The sequence below is a fragment of the Lontra canadensis genome, unplaced genomic scaffold (assembly GCF_010015895.1).
Source record: "Lontra canadensis isolate GAN:19392208 unplaced genomic scaffold, GSC_riverotter_1.0 scaffold2, whole genome shotgun sequence".
Lineage (NCBI taxonomy): Eukaryota > Metazoa > Chordata > Mammalia > Carnivora > Mustelidae > Lontra > Lontra canadensis.
The window spans coordinates 39,120,315-39,141,948 of NW_022630996.1; the positions used below are offsets into that span (position 1 = coordinate 39,120,315).

Consider the following 21,634-nt stretch of genomic DNA (forward strand, 5'->3'; position numbering starts at 1 on the left):
AAGGCCCAAAGGCAACCCCACTTCTAACCTGTATTGCCATCATTAGCTTTACCTAAAGTTACAAAAATAAACAAAAACCAACTCAGGGAAGGTTGGGGTCCCAGTGATGACTACTATGGCTGACCATAAGAAATGTATTTCCAACCCTCCTTCTGAATGGATAAAAGATTTTGGAAATAAGGACAGGGGCATGAACTAAATCACACAGGTCATGTAGAACAAGGGCCTCATTTTGTAGCTAATGACACTCCGGGAGGCGAAGTGACAGCCCAACTTCCTGCTACAGAGTAACTCTGCTTCCAAACACAAAAACATCCCGAATATGAGGGATGCTGCCGGGGCATCCCAGCGAGCTGGGAACAGCTCTCGGGGGCCTCTCCAGGTAGAACTTTCCAGGGAGCAGCGTACACTCGGTCCCCACGCGGCTCCAGCTCCCGCTGCAGGCACACCCACGCGGCTGGCACGCCACGCTCAGAAGGCATTGTTCCTGCGAGGCTGTGCCTGCCTGCCCACAGGGCAGGGCTTGTCCCTCACACCCGCTGTCCAAATGCCCGCTCCCGCAACCCTGCTCCACTCCGCCTCCGGGGCCTGGGGGGAGGGGCAGTCTCTGCCACCTTCTCTGACTCCTTCAGGGGACTTTAAAGCCCACGTGGGGCCAATTCTAAAGCTCTGGAGCACAGCCAGCTTAGTGATCTTGGGGGCCTGGAGATGAGCACTGGGAGGGTAGTCCTGAGACCTTCTTTCAGGTCCCAGCTAGGTCGCCACGCATGAGCTGTGTGACCTTGGGCAAGTCACTTCACACCTCCGGGACAGGCTTCTGTATCCCCAAAGCCATCTCCAGTCCTGCCATGAGTCTGCCCCCTCCTCACCGAGACCCCAGCCTTTTGTTCGGGGGTGGGGCAGGCGGGGAAGAGAGAAAGGGAGAGCTCGGTGAAGCCCAGGCCAGGCACGCCAGGGGCCGCTCACTGGACAGTCGGGTCAAGAGAAGTCACCAGGCAACCCCACGGTGACCTCGTTCCCTCCGCCGTCCCGTTACCGCCGGGCTCGGAGGGCGCTACGCGGCGGGCGGCGGACGGCGGGGGGCGGGGATTCCCGGGCACACGCGCGCGCGCGCGGCAACACTATCCGCGCCGCGGTCCACTCCGTCCCGGGACCCGCTCGAGCGGCCGCTGCCCCAGCACGTCACCCCCTCCTCCCCAGCCCGGTACGGACCCGGACGCGGTCGCGCACCGCTACCTGCAGCTAGGTAGGACTCAGGCTCCGGACGACGTCCCCGCCGCCGCCTCCAGGCTCGGGGCTCCGTCCCGCAGCCCGAGTGCTCCAGGCGCCGCCGCCGCCACGGCCACGCTGCGCTCGGTGCTGCTGCGCTCCGTGCCACTGCGCTCGGTGCGCCCAGCTCCCTTGCTGCCGCCGGCTGTGGGGCTGCCGGGACGCGGAGGCGGGGCCCTCGCCCCACCTGCTCCTCGGGCTCCTGCCCCTGTCGCCGCCGCCCAGCGCGCAAGGACGCGGCCGGGCGGGCGGGGCGGCTCTGGAGCCCGGGGGCGGGTCCCAGCGGCAGGGGCGCGCCTCTCCCGGTGCGCGTCCCGAGTCCCAGCCGCGGAGAGAGGGGGCCTGAGGCCCCGCCACGCGGGGGACACGCCACTGCTCCACCAGTTCACTCCAAGACATCTGGAACCCTTCTTATGCTCCAGGAGGCATCATAAGCTGTGGTGACAAAAGAGAGAACAAAAATCACCTTTTGCCCTCTCAGAGTTCACGGTCTAGAAAGGGAAACTAATGGGCAAGTACAGTCCAGAACAAAGAGGGTGTGGTCGTGGAGGTGGCGCTGATCCAAGTTTGGGGGAGGTCAGGGAAAGCTTCTTCAGGAGGTGATGCCCAAGAGACATCACCTAACTGAAAAATGAGCATGAATTAGCCAGGTGAAGGAGGGCCTGGGGAGGTAGACTGTCCCAGGAGGAGCCTAAAGGGAAAGGAAGTGGACTGTGTTTGAAAACTGAAATGTGTGAGGCGGAAGAACTTGGTGTGGCCAATACACGCCCGTCATACTTCATGTTCAGGCCCCCTGGAACATGCAGAAAGTTTGTGTCTAAGCCTGGGTGTATCCCTTTAGGTGCAGTACTCCTTTGGTGAGGAACTCCTACCTCCCAATGTCCTGGACCTTCCTACTGGTGGAGGAGCAAAGAGGATACTCACAGACTCTTCCTCTCAGCCCTGCAGTGTTTGAACATCTGTTAGAAGCCAGCCCTCTGCAGGGTCTTTGAGGTATGCTGGTGAGGGAGGCAGGGTCTCTAACACTAAGGGAACTACTGGGCTGGAGCAGAGGAGAGACCTGTGCGCAGGGTTGTGCCAAGGCCATGTATGAAGTGCATGGGAACACAGGGAAAGAAGCAGTTAATACCAGCAGGAAGGATCTCACACATGGGTTGCAACCCATCTTCAGGTTCAGATTGTGTAGGAGCTGCTGTCAAAGTATGTTCCCACGCAGCCCTTAGCTGGTTTCTTAATTACCCATGTTCATAGCAAGGATAAATAATTCACTCCGGATGTCTTTCACTCCTGGGTTGTCAAGAACATGGATTTCCGTTGGATTTAGGTGAATAAGGGCATATGTGTAGTCAGTGGAAAACAGTGACGTACTTGCTTCCTGCCTATTTGTGCTGTGTTCCTCCTGCCTTTCTTCCTTTTGAAGCCATAAAATGATCATGGATATGAAATGTGAAAAACTTTGCTCAACCTAAAATTCAAAAACAATTTTGTTCAGGTGAACACTACTTAAAAAAATCCCTGAAACATAACCAGACAAGACACTCTCCTCTGAATCCCTAATGCTTATTCTCATTAAACACATAACAACTAGAATTCTAATCTTTCAAAAAAGGAAGAAAAGATAAATTACCAGAGAAGACATTTCCATAAGGCCAGAGAGCTCCCATCAGGGCTTCAGCTGAGCGGCCCAAGCAGGAGCTAGTTGAATGGATAGGCTGCTGGCTCTGTCATTCCATTTTCCATGTTCTTCATGGCTGAACACAAATGGGATGTCTAGGGATGCTGTAACCAGGTGACAACAAAGGGACAGTGAACATGAAGCCACAAGACCAATATGACTAGGATGACTGAGTGAAAAAGAGCCTGGCATTGTTGGGCATTCAAAGCAATGCCAGCAACAGCCCCTCACTGAACATCTTGCCATGTGAGAAAAATAGTCCCCATTTGTTTAAGCCACTAGGCTGGGTTTTCTGTTCCTTGCAGCCAAACGGACTCCTAATGGTTATAGTGACCTGGTGACAGGCAAATGTCTCTTCTCCTCCCACAGCTCGCAAATGCCTGAAAAAGCTCACCTTTCATACCCTCTACTTGTAAACGTGTATTTCCAGCTGCTATGACTTCCTGAGCTCGTCAGGAGAAAGGCGTTAGAGAAATTGTAAATGTTTTATACATGTATCCACATCAATTCTTCAAGTGTTTATGAGCAGCTATTAGATGGTGATAATGTATTGGTTCTTGGGGTGCAAAGATGAATTCACAGCTTTGCCTCCAGGGAGCAAACAGCTTAGAGGAGGACATGAGCTTGCAAATAGAGTTTTACAGTTCCTTACAAGAGAGGAGATTGCCTTGAACAGAGAGGTAATACAGGAGAAGAAATGATGAGCTCTGTGTGGTGTGGGGAAGGAGGGAGACAGCAGTACCTGGGCTGGGCTTCCATGGAGGGACTGGAGTTTTCCCTGTCAGAAATTGGGGAAGGGAGGCCACTTCAGAGAGAGAATGTCTGACAGAGCTTGGCAGTTCAGGAGCCTCAAATTCCACATGTCTGAGACCACACTCAGGGTCTTCCTCCCAAACCTATCCTGTTCTCCGTGTTGCCCATCTGCCCACATGTCCACCTGGCCCACCCAGCAACTTCCTCAGCTGCCTTTCCCTCGTTACTCCTTCCCAAGATGGATTTCGTCTCTTGGGTCTGGCTGGTATTTCCCGTGGGCACTGGTTCCTCCTCTCCCCAGTGCTCCCATAAGCAGCTTCCCAGCTGATCACTGTGCAACACTCTGTTTCTCTCTTCCAGACCTTTTCCATGGTGTGGCCAGAGAGATCGTATTGAAACCCAAAGCTGATCTTATTAACCCCCATGATCTGTAGTTTAGTGACTTCCCTTTGCTCAGATCATAACAACAAAGATCCTGAGCTTTTTCGGAAAGCCCTCACTGTCTCCAGCATGACTTACTCAGGCCTCTCCCCCGACCTCTTTTCTCCAGGCATCCAGGCCTGCTTTCAGATCCTTGAGCAGGGAACATTCTTTCTTGTCACAGGCCCTATACACATGCTATTTATTCTTTGTAGAGAACATCACCTAAATGAACTCCTCTTCATTTTTCAGATCTCAACTAAACTTCTCCGAAGTCTTGACTAGGTCAACTTCTCCTATTATAAGCTCTCATAATCCTGTGTAACTTTCTTTTGCAGCATTTATTACAGTTTTAACGATGCCATTAAACAGCCACACCATCCCAAAAGGCGACAAGGAGATAGTTCACTCTCTTGGGTGCAGTTAAATTCCTTCCTACTGCCTCCACAAACTCTGCTGCTCCAGAGGGTGCTGCAGACACAAAAAGGCTGAGATATACCATCCTCATCTGTGGAGTGAGAAGAAAGGAAGGTCAAGGTGTATGGAGAATATAGGGCTTTACTGAGCAGGCAGAGAAAGAGGAGCCAGCCCACAAAGGAGATGGGGGGAGAAGGGAGAGGGCCAGGAAGGAGCCCAGAGCAAGAGGCCACAGAAACCAGGCAGAGAGAAGACATGGTCAGAAGTACATACTGCATGGAAGTCACATTCAAGGGCCAAAACATGTGACAAGGGGGGGGGGTCATGAGTTACCCTCGTAAATACAAGTTCAGTGCACTGGTCCTAGAGGGAGGCCTGATTTAGTGGGCTGAAATACAGAAAAAACTGGGGGAGTGTAGACCACACTTCCAGTTTTTTTCAGAAATCTTGAGCAAGAAGAGGAAGAGAGAGATGAGATCATACCTACAAGAGGAGAAAGAGTCAGGGAGGGTAGAGACCCTACCATGTTGTAGGTTAAAAGAACCAGTAGAGAAAAGAGTCTTGAGATTTAGGAAAGAGAGGGAATTGGAAATGGAGCCAGGAATTCTCTGAAATACTTTCTCAGACCTAATCTTTGAGAAACTGAGAAGGGATTTGCTGAACAATATTTCACAAAGTTTTCAAAACTATTGATCCCTCTAAGTAAATATATAAAATAACATAAAAAGTCTTCATCTCAGAGAGATGGATGTGGATTCAAGGTTGCATCAACTATCTGTATGATGTTCACTAGCTTGTCAGATACCCCAAATATTAATTCTTATTAATTAATTAAATCTTACTAATTAATACTGCAAAATGAGTATAATAATTTCTGCCATGCTTCAGAGTCATTATCAGAATACCAAGAGATGAAGTCTATGAAATTCATAAAATTGAAAGCAATTTGTTTCACTACTAAGGACCACAGGAATGGAAAGAACTTTGCCTGTTTACCTTTACCACATCTGAAATTAATCTGTACTTATTGGAAACACCAACAAGAAGAAATTATTATTTAAAATGAACGATGTTACTGATAACTCTTCTTAGTTTTACAAACTCGCCCATGGTATTTCAGAGTAGTTCCCTCTATCCCAGCTTACATCCCTGTACACTGTGGGTGAAGGGGGCAGTCACTGTGTAGGAGGGGCGTGATGGAGTCCCTGTGAGTCCCCTCCTTACTTCCATCTGGGTCTGTCACACTGCTAAGAAGATTAGTTTTTCTTTACCTCTTGTTTCTTGACTCTTCCATAGCCAGGATGGTCCATTATCTACAAGGCAAACTCCACTTCCAGCTTCTTTGTTGAAATTGTCATTCAGGTTCTAGTGGTTACAGTGTACCAAGGGCTTTCCCCAGTGTTATCACTATGCTCATCCAAAGAAGCTGAGGGTGTGGTCGCCATATTTGAGATGTTGACACGGAAACGCAGTAGGTAATGGGATTGTGAGAGTCTCTGGGTTGGTAAGGAGTAGAACTGTGAAAGGAAGTGAATCCTGCGCCACAGGACTCTTGTGTCATTGCCCAGCCCAGTGCCTGGTGTAGAGCAGATTCGGTGAACGCATGACTATAGCAATGACTCATCACCATCTCTGCGTGGTTGTGCCAGTGCAACCTCCATCCTGATAAGAGCTATCCTGTCATACTAGAAGCCCTGTAAAGTGGAATTTATCCTCCTTCTGGATCACTGGTTTCTGTTAATGGCACTATCACTCACCAGTTCTCTCAAGCCAAAACCCTGGTTCATCCTAACCTTCTCCTTGACTTCCACCACCACCCCCTGATCCATCACAAAACCCTGTCCATGCTGCCTCCCAGACACCTTCTTTGGTGCAGGCCTGGTCTACTGCCATCATCTCCAAACTGGTGTCTCTGGCTCCAGTGTTCTTCCCATTCCTCCCAACTGTTCTCTACCCTGTATCCATAGTGATTTTTCTAAAGGGAAATTTAATCACCTAATTCGCCTGCTCAAAATCCCTCAATTGCTCTTGTTTGATCTCAAGAGAAGGCCTACATAACTTAGTGTTGCCTGCAAAGCCTCCAAGATTTGTCCCTGCCATATGATCTTCCACTTCTCGTCTTCCCTTGTATATTACGCTGTGCCCTGGCTATCCCAAAGGACTTGGGACCCCTTGGATTCACCATATGTGTTCCTGACTCTGCCTTCACCAAGCCATTTCTTTGTCTTGGAATACCTTTTCCCACTTTGCTACATGGAGAACTCTTCGTTCTTCAATATCAGTGCTCAGTTACTTTAGAAAAGCTTTCTGAACCTTCAGTGTAGGGGCCCCACTTCTGAATATCTAGCACTTTCTTTCTCCATCTGCACTCCAGCACTGAGATCATGGTGTCATAGAGTTTGGTTACATCTTTAAGGGCAGAAATAGTCTCCAATACCACCAGCACCTAACACATTAAGCGTCATATAATATGTCAGTACTCAATAAATTTGTCATTGATTAATTAGTTTTCAAAAAATATCTAGCCTTCTTTTTCTCATATGTCCAGGGAATTTTCTGCACCAGAAAGATAAGAGCTTAGAGGTGATAAGTCAGCTGAAGTGGATGCTTTATTTCTGTCCTGATGAGAAAGGACTCTGTCTGGCCCTCATGGTGTGACAGTATGGAGCAGGTTGGAACAGAGTGAAAGGATAAGAAAAACAGTTTCAGAGCAATTCCTGAGTCAGAGCTCAACTCTGTAGCTTTGTTATTTTGTTGGAAATGGTGCAAACTTCTGAACAACAGCCGCACATTTCAAATGTTCAAGCAAAAAAGTAGTCCAAGATGAAATAAACATGCTATAATTTTCCTGCCATTTTGGGCTGACTGCATTCATATTGTCTAAATAGAGACACCCTGTTCTCAAGGATGATTAAGAATCAACTGTTCTCCAAAGTCCTGGAATTCTGCATGTTCAGATGGTAACAAGAGGCTGACATGTGACATAGTATTAAACTGTCACTTAATGGCAACAAAGGAGAGGGACCGCTTCTCTAACTGAAAAGTCAGTCACCCAGTTGACACAGCCAGGCCTTGGCAGGTCAGTTCTCCAAAAAAGAAACCTTAGTCTTCCTCCTTCTGCATCTATAAGGTAACAAGTTCAGATATCGGATTAGCTGTGTTTCCCTGTCATTAAAAAGACTGATATTCCTGTTTTTTTTTCCCGGTGCTGGTAAATTTGATCTGAGATAACATAAGGCCGAAGGAAGATATAATGTCACGCAGAAAGAGAGAATAGCTCACTTTTCTAAGGGCCTTCCTTGCCTATCAGCTCTCTACTGCTTAGTAAGAATAAAACTCTACATTCTGAAAATTTTTGAAAAGAGATGCTTCTTCAAATCCAAGTTCATCTTAATCAGCCTGAAATATTTATCCTTCTTGGCTATTCAAGCAAATAGTCAGGAACCCCTTGGTGAAGGTGGAGGAAGGCACTTTGCTGGAGAAGTCTGCCAAAGAACAGAACCCCAGCAGGGAAGCCAGATTATGATATCCAAGGCCATGTGGTCCAGCCCAGAAAAAGTCCATAGGAACTTCAGGGTGTAACTACCAGTACTTCTCCACACATCCAACCAGGTGACATTATAATATAGAAGATGCAAGCAGGTGGGAAATATGCTAGAAGTTCCTTTTGCCTTAAACAGAAAAAAAACAATTCCTATTCAAGTTTCATTTTATTTTTAATGATAAAGTAATGTATGCTCTTGGTTTCATATGTTGAAAATTTAGAAAACATAGGCAATCACAATCGCAAATAACCCATAATCTATAACACAGATAAGAGAGGTAATATTTGTATGTATTTCTCTGAAACACACATACCCATTCATATAATATAGCATACGTACACACAAATGTTCTGCTTTTTTCACTTAGTATTACCTCATGGGTGAATTTCCTTGTCATTACATACACGGTCCAGTGCAGGGACCCAGGCATCTGAAGCTTGGTTGAGGTTCACTTCTCATTTGATGGGTCAGCCTGGAAGTGACATGACTCGTGTGGGCAGCTGGGTTTCAAAATCCAGTGTTTATCTGGAGTGAGATTAAGGGCTAGCTGCCATTAATGTATGAAAGTCTGCATCTGTAAAATAAAAAGACACATCCCGAGGAGTGAAATCACAAGGGAGCCAAGAGAGAAAAGGCACAGAATTCAGGTATGGCAGAATCAAACCATCCTTTCTCCTGCTTGTGGGCAGCTCAGAATCAAGAAGAGAGGCTTGACATGACTTTCATTTTGCTCACCCCATCAAACACACTTTAAAGGCCCATTAATAGTCTTCCAGTTTTTTATCTCCAAGGAGAGAAAAACCTCCCGGGACCCTTCAACCAACTTTTCTTTCCAAGAGAATGAAAGGGAACATCCCGGTCCTTGGGCGGTGTAAACACAGCACACACACATTCTTTTGTCCTGATCAGCTCAAGAAAATGCTTTAGCTGGAGTTCTCAGTGAAAAATTTGCACAGTGAGTTTTCAAATAATACTCATCTTTGCAGAGATGTTATGTTAGCTGTCTCCTTTCTCCATTCAGTTTGACACATTCTTTCCCTCCACAGTTTATCTCATTAACATTTCTTGGCTTTTTTTTTTTTTTTAAATCAATAAACAGTTAAGCTAAGGACGTAGGAATTTAACAGTTTGGTATTTGAGAAACCATTCCTGAGAATCTTTTGTTCTAAAGCCTTCAAATTGAATCAATGAAACATGGACAGAAATGCTGTGTGTGTGTGTGTGTGTGTGTGTGTGTGTGTGTGCAGTGTTGACCTTCCTGAACAACATGGCACTTTGATTTTTAGAATCCTTAGGATCAGTTGATAGAGGTATTGAGTTCCTAGTAAATATAAATAAATTCAGATTAATCTATTTGTTATTTCATTTAATATTTTATTTCTCAATAATTCCAATGAAGGATACCACTGAAGTAGTTTGGATAATTTAGCAAAAGGACAATGACTTCGTTAGTTGTTTTCATATTTTGAAAACTTATTTTATTAAATCAAAGTGATAAAGCAGATAAGTTTAAAAATAGTGCTGCAAAGCTTATGAAAAAGAATTTCCTTACTCCAATTTCCTTCTTCTACAGAAGCAACTACTCCCAACTCTTTTAGATTTTTCTTTTTTTAATCTGTGTCCATATTTTAGTAATACGCATTATGCGTTCTTAATCAATCTGTTTTAGACATGACCATCTCACTTCTGTAACGGTGGATAAGGATTTAGCTTTTTATAATTGCTTCTTTTTTTGGATTTGTTTTTAGTTTTCTTCGAATCTATTGCTAAGTTTTCTTACACCTCCCATAGGTTCTCAGTAAAAATTTCAGATAATCTATCCATTCCACTCTCTTCCTCCAAACTGGGCTGGCTGTGCCTCCCACCTGCTAACCAGCTGCCCTCCTGGGAATTTCCCGGTGCTTGGAATCCACATTTTTTTCCTCGCTCAGCTTCTTGTCTGGCACACGCTTTAGTGGTTGAGACTTTCCACACTCGATTGTTAGTTGTGGCAGGTATGGAACTCTAGGATGAACACTGTGTTCCTGAAAATGATGGCATTTCTCCACGGTCTTCCAGCTCCAGTGGTATGGTTGACAAGTCCATTGCAGTTGCTAGCCCCAATCCTTTGATGTTGAATTTACCTTAGATCTTCTCTTTATCCAGTAATCTGAAATCTTATGATGGGCCTTGGTGGGGTCTTTTATCACTCATTATGCTTGGTAATTGCTAGTTCATCAATATGGAGAGATCTCTTTGTACTAGTCTTGAGTAATTCCTCCTTAAAAAAAAAAAAGAGATTTGTTTATTTATTTGAGAGAGAAACAGAGGAGGGGGAGAGGAACAGAGAGAGGGAGAGAGATAATCCTCAAGCAGATTCCCCACTGAGCATGAGCCTGATGCATGGCTCCATCCCAGGACCCTGAGATCACGAGGTGAGCTGAAACCAAGAGTTGGGTGCTTAACCGACTGTGCCACCCAGGCACCCCTGAATAATTTCCTCCTGTCCATTTTCTCTATTTATTCTTGATAGATTTCCTATTAATCAGAAGCTGGACCCTGTACTAAGGACTGCCAGTTGCCTACCTAAATATTTGTATCCTCTCTTTCCTTAGTAGGACAACACTTACTGGTTGGCTGTGGTAAAGTACCTAGATAAAAGAACACATTTCCTAGATTCCTTTATAGCTAGATGAGACCAAGTTAATAAATTCTGGCCAATGATATACCAGTGAAAAGCGTCAGTATAGAATTTATTGGAACACTGCTTTTGGAGCTGACTTAGACGAGAAGAGTACCCTTTGTCCCTCCTGGCTTCCTCTTTCCTGATGTTGGAATGCAGATTTTATGACCAGAGCTCCAGCAGCTGTCTTGGATCATGATGTGTATTTGAGGATAGAAGCCAGATGCTGAAAGTGGCAGAGTCAGAAGATAGGAGTCTCTCTGGAGCCGTCATACCACCCGAAGAGAGAATAAATCTTTGCACATTTAAACCACTAACATTTTACGTTTTCTGTTAAATGTAGCCAAACCTAATCTTATCTGATACAGACCTTCTGGATTGATATTCTGATTTTAATATTGTTTCTCTCTCTCTCTCTCTTTTTGGTTAAACTTTCTTGGAGTCTTACTTGAAAATTTTTTTTTAATTTGGCTTTCCTTTTTTTTTAAATTTTCAATTTCTAATTTTCTTTCCTTTTCTGTGATCTTATTTCATGGATGCAACATCTTCTGTTATCTCTGCTTTTGGGAGAAGGTTTCTTCTGCTTTTGGGACTGTTTCTGCTGTCTTCAAATCCTTTTGCTGCTTGCTTGAATCTCTCTTTTTCATGGTAGAAGCTTTCCTCAAATACCAGGTGACCGTTAGTTGTCAAATCCTGTTTTAGAAGTTCACCTCTAATTAGTAGCTCCATGTTCATGGATGAGGCTTGCTGACCCATGGCTTCCCTTGCAGGAGGTCAGGAAGAAGGAAACCCATCCACTGGATGATCTCCAGCCTTTGAAGCTAGGTCTATGTGTATTGAATTCTTCCAAAGAAAGATCTTCTAACCTCCTGTGCGAGGATTATAAACCTGGCTGTGGAAATTCTGGGGTCTGAGTAGGGGAAGGGAATGTTGCTCTTCAGTATGCAGATTTACATATTATCCTACAGTTTTCAGTCCCTTACCATCTCCCCTATCCTCCACGGGGTCTGTTGTCTTAGGGCTGAAATGTCTCTGGTTGGCTTTCTTAGTTATTAAAAAAATTGAATCTTGTTACCGCCCTCCTCTCCTGATTTGCCTCTGGAAGTTAGTGAACAATGACTTAACATTAAATACCCAGAGTGTACCTGGTAGGTAAAATGCAGACAGCTTTTTTCTCCTCTTCCAGTACAAAGCCAGAAAATAAGAAGAAAGGGATGGAGACTCACAGAAAAAGGCACTTGTGCCATCCCTCCATCTGCCATTGGTACATGCTAGATGGGTTGAAGGCAGGTTGCCTTTTTTTCTTCTTCTGAATAACTATTGTCTCAACAATTCCTCTGCTCACCTGCTGGCTTTATTTATTTATATTTTATTTATTTATTTGACAGAGAGAGAGAGAGAGATCACAAGTAGGGAGAGAGGCAGGCAGAGAGAAAGGGGGAAGCAGGCTTCCTGCTGAGCAGAGAGCCTGATGTGGGGCTCGATCCCAGGACCCTGAGATCATGACCTGAGCTGACCCAGGACCCTGAGATCATGACCTGAGCTGAAGGCAAAGGCTTAACCCACTGAGCCACCCAGACACCCCTATTTATTTATTTACTGATTTGGTGAGTTGACAGTGAAGGATGGGGAAAACTAACTTCTTGTTCCACATTCCATGTGATGAATGCTGTTGACTTTTGCAGTTGCAACTAGACTGCACTGTATCTGCTGATAAAGGGGGTCATGATACAGTGATTTTCAAGCTCATGGAAACGTGAATTAGGGCAAAATGATAATAAGAATGAAAACAGTAATAAGAATAGTTAATTTAGTGCTGGACACTATCTCCATTATAGCAGTACTGTGAAGTACACATTTTTATCACCTCCATTTGTCAAGCGAGAAGAAGGAGGAATAATGGGGTTGAGTAACCTGTCCCAGGTTATACCGTGGACAGTGGAGGATCTGGAATTTATAAATAGATGTGTTTGGCTTCACACTTAACTGTAGTGCAAATATGCTGTAATGTGTTTTCTTTTTCATTCATTTTTTTCTTTATTTTTTTAGTGTCAGACATTAAATATGTGGTATATATTTTTCTTGATTATTTTCCTTATGCATTTGCTAATCCTTACATATTTTGAAATTGGGATACAATTTTTATCCTAACTTTGTTTTAAAATAAATTAGCCGTAGTTTGTAATGACTACCCAGAAATTTATTCATTGATTAAATAGTGATAGTTCACCACCTCTGTGCAGGGGAATGTACTGTCTCCAGGTGGGATAAACCTTCCAGGACCCTTCCTCTCCTTGTCTTTAAGTGTTTAATAGTTTATAGACATGCAGTGAGAGGATTCCTCCTGTTAAAGAGTAAAACTAACCATCATGCTATTGGTTTGAGCTTTTAAAAAGTCTTAAAAATACTAAAGAATCTTAAGACAAGTTTAAGACCGTATCTGGCTGATCCTCTGTAATGGATCAGCACATGTAGAATTCAATGTCAAAGCCTAAAATTTGGTCCCTGCCTTAATTTGAAGTACCTCCATGAACCTAGCTTTCCCCATTTAGACAATAAGGGTAATAATAAAAGCTAGCTCATGTATAGTTATGGTAAAGAAGTGAGAGATTATCCATGAAATATAGGGATAAAAAGGTCTTTGTGTTAATTAGGTTATTGAATTAGTGGCATGTGAAAATTCTAAGCAGGTGAGAAGGCAAAAGCTAATTCGCTGACCAAACCAATAGTCCCACTTTGCCCTTTCTAAAGTGCAAAAGGATGGAAACTTCTAGGCTTCTATCTTAATAGTACACTGGTGGTTGTTTGGGGGGATGTCGATTTGCAAATAATAATTCACACACAGTATGAGCTCAGCTGCTTTAGGAAGTTGAGATCAATGAGTCTGGGAGGTTTGTCTACTCCTCATCCCCTCCCCTTCCAGGAGGAAGGGTTTGAAGTTCACCAGCAGGCGAGGGACAGAGGAGAAATAAGGCATGCAACCCAGTAAATAGTTAGGATTACCCTATATCCCTTTTCTTAGGGAAATAGGGCATGGGAAGAGAAGGGAAAAGATGGACAGAGCAGCTGCCTCAGGGCTGTCCAGTGGGTTGGATTGTCATGACCCCAGCACAAATTGATCAGACACATTATTGAAATTGTCCACAAACTTCACCAGGTTGAAAAATCAGTGAATGCAAAAACCCTTGGATAATGTCAGGTTTGATATAACTCAAAAGGCAAAATGTTTGTGGGGGGCGGTGTTGCAAAACAAAACACTGTTCGAGCTCAGAATGTCCATTTATTGCATTCTGCTGGAGGAGTCAGATTTTTTTCTCATGGAAATTATCCGGGAGAAAAACAGAGAAAGACAGAGGTAGCAGATGAAAATCTGGATTGTGTCCTCATGGGGATTCAAGAAAGAAAACGTTCCCTGAGACTAAGCTTCAAATGTTACCCAATTTGTGTCTTCCATCCCTCAGACTGGAGCACCTGCTGTACTGTGTGGCTATAAAGTGTGTCCCGGTGTCCTTGGTCTGACCTACAAGATCACAAGAACCTGCCTGCACCCTCTTGCATGAAGATGACCGAGTCTGACCTTCCTCTTTCTTCCTGGGAGTCTTATTCTCCTCCTTCTGAGGACCTTGGCAAAGGCTCCTGCTCTGCCATCCATCTTTATTTTGCTAATATCACTGCTTGGCTGCCCTCAGAAGATGGAGTCATGGTTTATTTTCAGTTTGCGTAATGACAGGATTCACCATTTTCCACCACACAGGTTTCTGGGAGCTTTTAAAGAAATCATTATAGGTTAAATAACCAGAGGCAGAGGCCTTAATGCATTCTTGTTGGCAGCTGCCCTTTTTCTAGTCCAGAAACCAAGCAGCTCCCTCTCTCCTTCACGCCAAGTACATTTCAGTATATTTTCTGTGTGGTCCAATAATGTCAGACTTTTAAAAAGCCCTGAGAAAGGAGAGGGGGGAAAGAATCAATCTTTGCACTAAAATTGAGAACTTTTCAGATTTAATAAAGTTAGACAGAAGGTGACATCTCATTAGTCCATGAAAAATCTCTTTCCTTTCTCTTCAAGGGGGGATTGCCCAGGGAAAGAACCCTAAAAAAGCTTAGTGGCCTGGCCTAGGGAAGCCCCACCCCTAAAAAGCAGGTCCCACTCCTCTAGATCAGCACAATAGCTTCAGAAAGGGTCTTGAAAGCTCCCCGAGGGACCCTCTTGCTGGGTGAACTCAGGGGAAAAACACATGGGTCTTGGAACCACAAGCTCTGAGTTCATGGCCTGGCAGCCACCTACCCAATACTATAGGATCTTGGACAAGTAGCTTGACCTTTGGGAAAGTCTTCTTATCTGGAGTTCAGGGTTACCACAGTGGTTAACACCTATATTATAAGACTGGGTACCAAGCATGATGGCATTTACAAGGACACGTGTGCGTAGCAGCTACCTAATTAATGACCACAGTTATTGCTATGATTGTTGACATATTATTTAACTGCCCACTCAGCAAATCCATCTGGTTGTTTCTTAAGTTTCTCAAATGTGACTTGTCCAAAATAGAACTCACAAGTCCCACCCCTTCCACAGTATTCTCCCCCAAATGGTCCACCTTAGCCTTCTCTACTCCCAGCAAAGGGTAACCGCCTTCCCACAAGGGGCCTGGAATTATCTTTGACCCCTCTTTCCTTTATCCCCTACCATGAATCCAAATCAATCCCTGCTCTACCTTCAAATGTTACCCTAATTGCCATAACTTTTCCTATCTCCACTGCTACTCCCAGGGTCTGAACCACCATCATCTCCCACCTAGATGCCTGTAGCATCCTCCCAACTGGCCTTTCTGCCTCCATGCTTGGCCTTTCTACAGTCCATTCTCCAGGGAGCTGCAAAGCAGTCTTTTTTTAAAAAAGGTAGAACAGATCAGTTCACACACCTGTGTAAAACCCTCCAGTGCCCTCCATCTTCTTCCAAGGCCCACAGACCCCTACACACTCTGGCCTTCCTGTCTCTCCAACTTCATCTCCTAAATCCTGGTTCATTATGCCCAAATCACAGTCACACATCAGGTTTATTTGCATCTCAGGGCCTTTGCACATGCTGTTTCCACATGCTATCTGAAACACCCCCCGCCCATCTTTGCATAGTCACCTGACTCTTATTATTGAGGACTCTGCTCAAATATTATATCGTCAAAGAAGCTCTTCTGATGTATTTGAAATTACTAGGGTCATTCTCCATTCACTCTTTATCTGTACCTCTTTAAAAATATTTTCATGGTGTTTATCATGGAGATGATAAAAAAAGATATGGATAAAATAAATTTATCTATGTTTAAAAAAACATATATATATATATGTTCTACTACGGAAGTTCATCACCTAGAATAGTGCCTCAAATATTTGTTGAATGAATGAATGAAAGCATTATTGATGGTAGGGTGTTTTAATTCCATCATTTATCTCCTTCTTCTGTGGCCTTATGCACATGTACGTTGGTTTACTGTGACACATTCTTATTTCCTGCCCACTGTTTTTCCTTTTGGTCTCATGGCTACCAACTGAATAACCAACTGGCAATGTGTTAAGAGCAGGGGTTGGAGGTGTGGGGAGATGAAATTCCTAAAATAAGATGTGGTTCTTCTAATGGGGGTTTTTCTTGTCTTACCATTTTGTAGCATTAATGGTGAACATTTGAGACTCTCAGGCTGTAGGGAAGATGTCTGGGCTGTGAACTCCTAAATCCTACCTTCTATCTACAAGGAGTAGGTGGGGAAGGAGAGCTAGTTCTACTCCTGTTTAATAAACTAGACTCCTCCATTCCCCCAAAGAATTCCTTGAAACAATTGACAGTGACACACAATTGTGTGATTTTTTTCCTCAAGTGGAAAGCCTATGGCTTTGCCTACTTTTACTGGCACACATTCCTCTACCTGACTTTTGAACACAAAGCCAAAAGAGTGTTCCCCCTCTCTCTCTGCCTGCCTCTTTGCCTACTTGTGATCTCTCTCTCTCTGTGTCAAATAAATAAATAAAACCTTAAAAAAATAATTATTAAAAAAAAAAAGAGTGGCAGGATAGTAAACCTCTTGTAGACCAGCACTTTGTAGAGCACTGTTTTAACGGCATTAACAAAAAAGATAATAACAAATCTGAACAAACAACCAGATGCTCCTACTTCCAACTATCCAAGGGCTCATACTTCAGCTAAAACAATACAAGTTTCCATCTGCCTGACCCAATGGTTGGCAGCCTGTGTGATGGGGTGACGAGAGCCTGGACACTGGAGTTAGGTCTGGCTTTCATCCTGGATCTGTCTTTTCATAAACCTCTTTGAACTCAGTCCTCTCATCTGTAGACAGAGATGCTAAGAGCAACTTTATAGGAGCTAATGAGCTAGCTTATTTAAATAAACCCAATCCCTGATGTACGGAAGCCGCTCAAAAAGTATTACTTCCTTTTTACCTCACTGTGATAAAGGAGAGCGTTTGCTAGGAGAGCTTTTGTCTTCAAGTAACAGAAGACCAATTAGGGAGACTTAAAACTTAGAGGTTTATTTTTCTCACATAACAGGAAGTCAGAGGTGGGCAGTTGCTTGCTATTAATTCAACAGCTTAATGTCATTAAGGCCGATGTCTCTGCATTTCTCTTGGCCTTTTCTTTTTGCTCATAATGTGACTACTGCACTTCTACTATCACATTTGTGTTCCAGGAAGGAAGAAGGAAGTAGAAGGAAAAGAAAGGTAGAAGGCAAAGGGCCATGGGCCCTTTTACCAGGAAGGCAGCCATTTTTAAAAAAACTGTACCACCCAGAGGTCTGCTTACATCTCATTGGCTGAACTGTGGCAGATGGCCATCTCTAGACCAATCACAGGCTAGGGAGAATGAGATTATCATGGCTAATGTCGATCTATTGCTGAGTATTTTCTGGAGCAGAATCAGGGTTCTGCATTCAGAAAAGGAGTGGGGTGGTGATAGTGGAAAACAACTACTGAGTAGGCAGTAAGTGGTTATCTGCCACACAGAAGGAGAACCCATCCATATAATTCCAATGAGAACAAAACAAGAAACTTCCATCTTGTACTGCAAGTTCCAATTACTGATGGAGATCAGCAGCATTTATGACACTGAAAAAAATTACTGAGAACCTCAGGGATAAATTTCCTAGGAATGGTCTTGCATGCAAATCTATCCTTCCTTTGACCACTTGAATTAAACACATGAAAGCGTTTAGTGGCCCAAATATCAGGCTCCATCCAGAAAAAGGATTCCCATGAACTTTAGTGCACTATGCAGTAGATTTAAAGAAAACTGTGATTAGCCTGGATTTAAACATTCACCCTAAAACTGCATCATTAACTTCAAGCATAGAAATGTTCACAGGTTGTGAAAGAAGCCTGTGATCCAGTATTCCCCAATTGTTCTTGGAAAATGATGCCATTGGCTAAATGGGAAAATGCATGGGACTGTGAACAGTGTTAAGTTGAAAAGGCTATAGAGGGAGGACTGGATGTCAGAAGGGGGAGCAGGAATGAGGCACCAGGAACATTAACAGAGTTACTGAGCAATGGTGAGAAGAAGGATCAAGGATAATTTACTCAATAAGATGATAAACACAAGCATTCATACTTAATGAGGAATAATTATAGTAAAAGAATACATTTAGGTCTACAGTAAGCCTGAATGTCTTTTGACAAAACCTTGTCAGCATGAGAAAGGGCTATATAGGCAAGCATTTTGCAGCAATAGGAAGTGAATCTATGAAACTGCTGCTAATTTCTTTGTTTATCCCCCTGAAGTAATAAAACACTGTTGGAACTGGGGGTGGGGTGTGGGGGAGGTGGTGGTGAGAGAGGAACCACATCAACAGTCCCAGACCTAGAGATCCAAGCCCAAGGGTAAGAGAGAAAGAAACATGTAACAAGGAGAGGAGAACTACGGAAAGGCCAGCTAGAGTCCTCAAGAGCACCAACCAGGAGATAAGGGCGGCCTCAAGTGTAAGAGAGATCTGCTCTTCATCTCCCCAGGTCACACTTTCCTTATTTTTATCCCTACCACCAGGTGTCTTCCATCTCAGGAGTCCCCATCTTCATAGGGGTCACCCTTAAAGATGTTTGAAGCAATATACATTCCCACCAGGAGGATATGGGCATTCTAGTTGCTCCACTTCCTCTCCCACACTCAGTCTTTTATTCTAGCCATTCTGTAGCTGAGGAGCAGTGTATTGCTGCCATTTTAACTTCCATTTCCCTGCTGACTAACGATGTTGAACACCTCTTCACACATACACTGGACATTTGGGAATCTTCCTTTATGAAGTTCATGTTCCAGATTTTTGATCACTTAAACTTTTGGTCTTGCCTTTTAAAACTTAATTCGTAGTAGTCTTTGATCGTTGTGGGAGGAGAGTTCTTTGTCAGATACATGTACTGCAAATATCTTCTCTCACTTCACAGTTAGCCTCTTATCTCTCTCTCTGTCTTTGAAAAATTTTATTTATTCATTTGACAAAGAGAGAGCACAAGAAGGGGGATTGGCAGAGGCAGAGGGAGAAGCAGACTCTCCACTGAGCAGGGAGCCTGATGTGGGACTCAGTCCCAGGACCCTGGGATCATGAGCTGAGTCAAAGTCAGACACTTAACCAACTGAGCCACTCAGGAGCCCTTGCCTCTTATCTCTTAATGGGGTCTTTTGAGACAGAAAGGTCTTACTTCTAAAGAAAAATATTTCTATAATTTTTTCTTTTATGATTAGTTCTCTTTATGCTCTGTTCAAGAAATCTTTGCATTTGTTGAAGGTCATGAGGATGGTCTCTGATTTCTTCTAGAAGCTTCATTGGTTTTGCTTTCATTTTAAGTCTGTGGTTGGCCTCAAATTTTCTCATTTAATCATCACAAGCTCTCTTTCTAGTAATACCTGGCACATGATTTAGAGCACACTGAAATCCTTTAATTCCAAGAATTACAGTGCCTTTTTCAAGCTGAGATAGGAAGGGAGTCTATGTCTATTTATGTCATCTGGGCAGGGCTTCAGAAGTGCTCTAGACAGGTTTCAAGGCTCACACTAATGCACAGACAGCATCCTTCCTGCATTTCCACCCACAGTGTGAGGTCAGAACATGTTCACAAAAGTACCAGAAGCAGATGGGAATGGAGATAAACAGCTAGTCATTATGCATCTCGAAGCCTTGACCTTTTGATTTTAAGTATTTTAAAAACACTTTAGTGTAGAAATACAATTGTCCTGAGTTGCATTTTTTACCAAGGGCTTCAAATTGTGCTCATAAGCAAACTTCTCAGGCTCCTTGGGCTTCTTCATCTCCTTGATGCCCCAGAGGACAGTCTTACTATGGGGGTGTTTTCCTTAGGATGTGGTAGAAGGTGTGCTTTCCTGTCAGGGGAGGCAGACAACCCTTCTTGACAACTGGTCAGCATCCATGGTGACCAGGGATGAGACCTCTCTTACTTGGACACAGACACATGGATCTCTCTTATTCTGAGAAAGAACCATTCCTTTTAGAAGCCCCTTCTGCATTCCAAGGTAGAGTGGTACCTTTCTCCAACATTTATTGCATGTCTGCTTCCTGGAAGTCACCTTCACATGCTTCACTCCGTTAGGTCCTTGCTACAAGCCCGTGAGATAAGTAGTAGTACTTCAGAGAGGTTAAGTAATGTGCCCAAATTCGCAGTCCTAAAGATAGCAGAGCTGGCATGTTCTGAATGTTCTTTGTACTCCTTTGCACTAAACGATGCTACCCCTGGTTTCTGTTCAATTTCGCCAGCACTAGTCTTTCTTAATATGCTTCTCTTAGATGATGTCTTAGCTCAGGCTGCCGTAACAGAATGGCTTAAACAACAATTTCTTCTCACAGTCTTGTGTCTGGAAGTCCCATGATCAGGTTGCCCACATAGTTGGGTTCAGTATGTCTCCTCTTTTGGGTTGAAGACACTGACTTTTCTTTGTATCTTCAAATGGGTTGGGGAAAGAGAGCTCCCTTCATCCCCTTAGAAGGCCACCAACCCCATCAAGGACCCCACCGCCATGACCTCATCCAAACCTAACTACCTCCCAAAGGCCCCACCTCCAAAAACCACCACACTGAAGCTGAATTAATTTTGGGAGGACACATAACATATGGGTAGTTTTGAATCTAGGGTCCCCTTTTCAGGCCTTTGTGAAACCTTGGAATTTTAAGGAGATGGTGTTTCTTATACCATTATATGCACAAAAGCCCTCCCTTTAATCAGGTTCCAATTATCAGAAGTTCCCACAGAATAAAAAAAAGTCACAGTGTTGGAGGATCATAAAGCGGGAGCCCCTGAGGTGGCCTTGCTGGTCGTCAGGCGTGGGCAGCCCAGCTTAGTGGTGGGAGCACGTGGTGCCCTCCTTAGCTCCTCAGGCTTTGTGAACGTGACAGCCATCCTGTTTTTTGCTGTTTGTGAACTCCAAGAGGCTTCCCAGTGCTCTGTAATATCCCTAAAATGAAACAGTATGTTTTCTTTTCTCTTGTGATTATAGGGAAGAAGAATAATGTTCATAATAAATAATCAAGGCCCCTTGTAAATCATATATACAGTACAGAATGTTCTTCCAAGCTTTTTTTCCCCCTAATTCTCTTCCCACGTTTCTCCTCTTTGTGTTGTGCTCACATCCCACGGCAGTAAGCAGCCTTCAGGCTGGTTACAGATTGTTGTAGACGTTATTATCATAATCGCAGAATCTCTGGGTGGCAAGAAGCACATGCTCTGTTTGTTTAGTGAGAAGTCTCCAATAACGAGAGCTATAGTGAGGTTTACTCAGCTGAAGCTGTTATGGGTCAGAGAGAAAAGAAATACAAAGTGGAAAGGGAGAGGGGACAAGTGAGGAGAGAGGGAGGTCAGAGAGAGGGGGAATAAGCGGCGGGTGGAG

The 21,634-nt window shown here is 44.1% G+C and overlaps 1 long non-coding RNA gene across 1 annotated transcript in view; it reads left to right on the forward strand.

The window, feature by feature from the left end:
- The first annotated feature begins 1,146 nt into the window (after positions 1-1,146).
- Positions 1,147-21,634, forward strand: part of LOC116876337 — a 68,938-nt gene continuing 48,450 nt past the window's right edge. The window contains exons 1-2 of the long non-coding RNA XR_004384377.1: positions 1,147-1,246; positions 2,111-2,262. This is a non-coding gene — a long non-coding RNA (uncharacterized LOC116876337). The remainder of the gene's footprint in view (positions 1,247-2,110; positions 2,263-21,634) is intronic.